We start from the raw sequence: 6,000 nt of genomic DNA, 5'->3' as shown, positions 1-6,000 counted from the left end.
GCTTTATAATTGTTGTGTGACTTGCCGGGGCAATTGATTCAGGTCCGGTGAGGTTTTGGAATGAATTGAAACAATTAGTTCCAAGGTTTAAAACTTAAGTTAAAATAGTGACCGGATGTCGACTTATGTGTAAACGACCTCGAAATTTAATTTTGATGATTCCAATAGCTCTGTATGGTGATTTTGGACTTAGGAGCGTGTCCGAAAAATTATTTGGAGATCCGTAGTGGAATTAGGCTTGAAATACCGAAAGTTAAATTTTTGAGAAATTTGACCGGTGAGTGACTTTTTGATATCGAGGTAGGAATCCGATTCTGGAAATTAAAATAGTTTCGTTATGTCATCTTGTGTGCAAAATTTGAAGTCATCCCGGATTGATTTGATGTATTTTGGCACAAGATATAGAACTTGAAATTTCAAAGTTCATTAGGCTTGAATAAGGGTATGATTCGTGGTTTTAGCGTTGTTTGAGGTGATTGATGCTTCGACTAAGTTCGTATGATATTTTAGGACCTATTGGTGTATTTGGTTAAGGTCCCGGGGGCCTCGGTAAGTTTCGGATGGTTAACGGGTTGGATTTCGAACTTGGAACCCTGCTGGAATTTTTCTGATGCACCATCTGGTTTCCTTCATTGCGTTCGCAAGTGGAGCCTCGCGTTCGCGAAGAGGAACTGAGAGGATGGAAATATTTGCTCTTCGCATTCGCGAAGAAGAGACCGCGTTCTAAAAGGGTGGACTGGGTGTGCATCACGAACGCGAGAGGTGTTACGCGTTCGCGAAGAAGAGAGGAAGTAGCTGAGGATCCCAGGAAATTGGTCTACGCGTTCGCGTAGTGAGGGGGAACGAAGCATCGCGTTCGCGATTGGTTAAATGCGTTCGCGTAGAAGGCATTGAGGCAGAGACACTTTGTGCTTCGCGAACGCGAGGGTGATATCGCGTTCGCGGAGGAGGAATTTGGACGGGAACTATTTTGTGCTTCGTGAACACGAGGCACTGACCGCGTTCGCGAAGGAGAAAAGTATGGGCAGTGAGTTTAAGTTCTGTCCCATTTTCTATTTTTGATGGATTGGAGCTCGGAAAAATAACAGGGTAAGTGTTCTTAACTCAATATTAGTTAAATTAACTGAATCCATGGTTGTTTTTAACATTTAATTGGTGAATTAAGTTGAAAAATTATGAAAACCCTTTTGGTTTAATTCAGAGATTTGAGGGTCTAGTTGATATCGAATTTGAGTAAAATTTATATGGTTGGACTCGTGGTTGAATGAGCAAACATATTTCATAACTTTTGTCGGGTTCCGAGATGTGGGCCCCATATGTGATTTTTGCGGCGTAATTTTGAATTTTTGGAAAATATTAGTATTTTGATATGTAATTAATTCCTATAATTTTTGTGGGCTGAACCAAATTTATTCTGGCTAGATTCGAGCCGTTCAGGAGTTGATATGTGCAGAATAAAATTTCTGGAGCATTGTTTAGCTCGCTCGACATTGGATTCGGCTTGTTCGAGGTAAGTAACTCTTCTAATCTTGGAGCCGAGGGTATGAACCCTGAATATATGTATTATGTAAATCGTTGGGAGGTGACGCATATGCTAGGTGACGGGCGTGCGGGCGTGCACTATAGAAATTGTGACATAATTATTTCTGTGGAATTTTGTAGTTAAATAATCTTGGCATTTTCCATGCAGCTTTATATGTTAAAGAAATTGAGCTGAAAAGCATATTAAAAATCATGTTGAGGCTATGTGCCAGTATTATTGGGACTTACGGAGGTCATATTACTGTGAATTATTTGTTTAAATTAAAAATTCATACTCAGTCATATTTATTTCATTGCATATCATATCTCAGTCTCTGTTGTTATTTATTGATACATCATATCATCATTTTTGGGCTATTCTCATGACATTGTGAGCCCATGAGAGAGAGGCTGGAGAGATTGATGACTGAGGGAGGCCGGGGGCCTGATTGTCAGGATATTTTTGGGATCGGGATGCACGTCGTAGCATGCTATGTTAGCTTTATATATATTATTACTATTATATGGATCGGGGATGCCCGCCTGCAGCAGGTCTTATTGGCTTATTATGGCACGTGAGTTGTCCGTGTGGATTCTGATATGATATTATAGCACGTGAATTGTCCGTGCAATATGTGAGTTGTCCGTGCAGATTATAGCGCTTGGGTAGAAGGACCCCTTAGGAGTCTGTACACATTCCCAGTGAGCGTAGGTACCTACTGAGTGCGAGTGCCGAGTGTTGATTGATTGGGAGGCATGAGTGATTGTGAGATATGCTCAAAGGGTTGTTTACGAGTGATTGTGAGGTATGCCCGAGTGGCTGTTTAAGAGTAATTATGAGGTAGGCCCGAGGGCTGTATACGAGTGATTGTGAGGTAAGCCCGAGGGGCTATTTATGATTTTATCATTTAGTTGCATCGCATTGGCATGCACACATGACATACAGGCATAGAGATGTATTTTCCTCATGTACTGCATCACATCATTCATGATTTTCACACATTTTTGACAGATGGGCATAATGATGCATTTCTTTTTATACGAGCTATCTAGAAGGAAAATGAAACATATCATTTATTATTAAAAGGATTTTTGGGAACAATTATTATTTTCAAACTTATTCATATTTTCGGCAACTTCGGTAAACGATTTGGGTTTTCATTAATATATTTGAAAGGAAGAACTATTATTTTTGAAATCATGATTTTGCTGAACATTGTATTTGTGAGTTACTTCTGGTATTATTTGCTTTATGTTGTTATGGAATGTTGTGGATTATTGGTTTGGGACCCGACCTTGGTGGAAGCTCATCACTACTTTTAACCTAAGGCTAGGTTTATTACTTACTCAGTACATGAGGTCGGTTGTAATGATACTACACTTCTGCACATTGCGTGCAGATGTTGGCTGTTGTTGTTGCTGTGCTCGATGGTTGCAGGATTTGAAGATATACATGCATTCCTGTTGTAGCTGCCTCTTGTTCATGGTAGCCTTAGATTTATAAAATCTTTGTTTATGTACTATTCAAACATACTATATATTTATTTCATTTTCGCATTGTAAACTCTATTCTTAGAAGCTCATGATTTGTACTATTAGTTCTTGGGGATTGTATAAGATTAAGACCTTTATTTACTTAAATTGCTTTAATAATTATTATTGGAATTAGATAGTTGGTAATTGTCTTACCTAACGGGTTGGGTAAGGTACCATCACGACTAGTTGAATTTTGGGTCGTGACAAGGTGGTATCAGAGCTCTAGGTTCATAGGTTCTACAAGTCATGAGCAAGTGTCTAGTAGAGTCTTGCAGATCGGTATGATGACGTCCATACTTATCTTCGAGAGGCTACAGGGCATTTAGGATATATACTTTCCATCTTTCTTTCTTTATCATGCGAAATTTATTCAGCTTGAGACATAACTCTTTGAATTCCTTCCACGTATTCATATGCGCACGTGAGCGCTCGGTATCAGCTGTGCATTGCCGGCTTGTGATTTTTATGAATGAGGTTCAAAATGTGTATTTTGTGTTTTGGTGATGGGAAAGTCTGGAGGACTTGAGGCCAGGTTTAGACCGCAGCTTAAGCTCGGTAGCCTCGGTTGTAACTTGTACATTTGGACTCATATGTCCGGTAATGTCCCTACAAGTGGAATTGTGACTCGATGAGCGGAGGAATGGCGGTATGATGGTATGATGTGACCGTGGGATGTGTTAAGACGATTTGAATATGGCGAGAAGTGTTTCCTTGAAATGTAAAGAAAAGTCCATCGGGTGCTTGATTTTTGTTTTAATGTGACGTATAGTCTCGAGTATGAATGTTTTGAATGATCTTTCATATTGCTAGATTTTGGGATAAATTAAATTCTCATGTCTGGTTAATGAGTTTGGACTCAGGTTGACTAAGTGATTACATAGTAATTGTGACTGTGAAAAGATATAACAAGATGCCAATTTGAGGCTAGGGAGGTGGATTATCTCTTGGAGAGTAATCTACGTAGATGTGTTCCTTATATGTGAGTGGAGAGTTACTTTTTCTGCCAGCAGGGCATATGTATAGAGATTTGAATATGAATCTAGCTGAGAAAGTTGACTTGAGTGTCAAAAGGAATGATTGCGAGCTTAGCAGATGATTTGGGGTATTTTTATGGTTGGCGTTATATGAGCTTGAGAAGAATTTTTCGTTGAACTGACGGAAGTATTATGGCAGTAGTAGAGTATGGATATTGTGAGTTATGGAGTGTTTAAATTTATGGCTTTGAGCCAAGTGGGGGAGCCTGTTGCACACGGCTTAATTTCATGGTTATATATTAAATTTTAGTTTTGGTGTGAGGCATACTTGTGGATTAGTTATGACTTGCAGAGGATACGGGTTATATTATACTTTATGAGTATGTGAAAATCATGGGATGAGTGAGTTGTTATTTTTAAAATATGTAGTATGCACGGAGTATGAATTTGATTGGGGGTATTAAAGTAAAGTTACTTCTTTAAGTGTTGTTGTGCTAATGGGGCACATGTCTTTTGACCCATTTGGGCGGTGCAATTAGATTTGAGCAAAGTGGGTGACTCCCGAGAAAATTCTAGTGGATTTGAGAATTTTATATAGCAATTGAGAATTTTTCCAGACTTGTGTATGGATAAAACATGAGATTTACACTGGATGGTGCCTGGACTTGCGAAAATTCTGTATGACTATGGATTCTATGTTTTAGTATAAGGAGGGTGAGAAGAACAATCTCAAATTCACATAAGGTATTTTCAGAGCGAGTGTTACAATTGTGATATTTTTGAAGGTGCTTAAGAAGAATACAGTTGCTTATGGGCCGTAGAGCATTATGGTTCTATGCTAAGGTTTGTGGGGTGAGTTGTGGTTAAAGATCATGGTGTTTTAGCAAGGAGAAGTATCAATTTCAAGACAAATTCGGAAGGGACTTGGAGAAATATGACAGCTTGGTAGTAGGTTGGATCAGTATGGTAATGGATAAGATCGGTTCTTTGGGTGCTTATGATGTGGGGCTTTTCTACAGGTGCTTTGTGGTAATACTCTTGGGTTTGGCGACCTGCGTGGCTTGGTTGAGTTAGAGAAATTTAAATTTGATGGAATCAGAAATAGTGAGTTATGTGTTATATGGATTTGGAGGCTGGGAGTTCTCAGAAGCAAATTATTTTGTGGTCGTGGACTGTGAAGTCGTGACCGAAGCGAGTCAGATGATATGATGTATTATGAATCAGTCGCGGTGAATTTTTAGAGGATTATTTATCTATTGTGGTGACGAGAGTTGATTTTGGGTCCATAGGTAGGCCCAATTAAGATGTGTGTTCTACACCGAGCCGGAATCGTTGGCTCCATATTTGCTATTGTTGAGGGATGTGTCATTCAATTGAGGTTGAACTTATTCGTGTTCTGAAATAATCTATGAGTTACTCATTTATGCTACGAGGAGTTGTAATTCATTGGTTATGTGCACAGATGGTGCGATTCTATTTGAGCTTTATAGCGGAATTTGAGCGTGATGAGTATTTGGGTATTGCATAATCGATTGCGTAATGGTTATGTTCTTTCAGGTTTTGTGTGGAATTTTTTTGTCATTTGCCTCTTTGTGGTTATTGATTTTGAGCGTGGTGGCTTGAGGTACATATTATGGACTAGAGTTTGGACGGGATCATACATTTTAGCGGAGTTATGTTAAGGTATGAACCTTGTGTTAGAATCGGGTGATGGTTCTACGGTGTATGATGAATTTTCAGCTTTTCGTTGCGGCGGTACTTGTTAATCTGGCGGGGAAGTTCTCTCATTTGCGTCATTTTCCATGTATGGATACATTTGAATTGCTGCGTATTGGTGCACGGATGACACGTGATGTGGCTCTGAGTTATATTGGTATGGCATGTCTATGGAACGGTTGTATTTAGTAATATAAGGTCATTGGACCTAGAATAGGTAGTATCGGGTTTGATTTCGGTATATTCAGGAGTA

Source organism: Nicotiana tabacum, chromosome 19 (assembly GCF_000715075.1).
Source record: "Nicotiana tabacum cultivar K326 chromosome 19, ASM71507v2, whole genome shotgun sequence".
Classification (NCBI taxonomy): Eukaryota; Viridiplantae; Streptophyta; class Magnoliopsida; order Solanales; family Solanaceae; genus Nicotiana; species Nicotiana tabacum.
Note: the sequence above shows the minus strand (reverse complement) of the source record.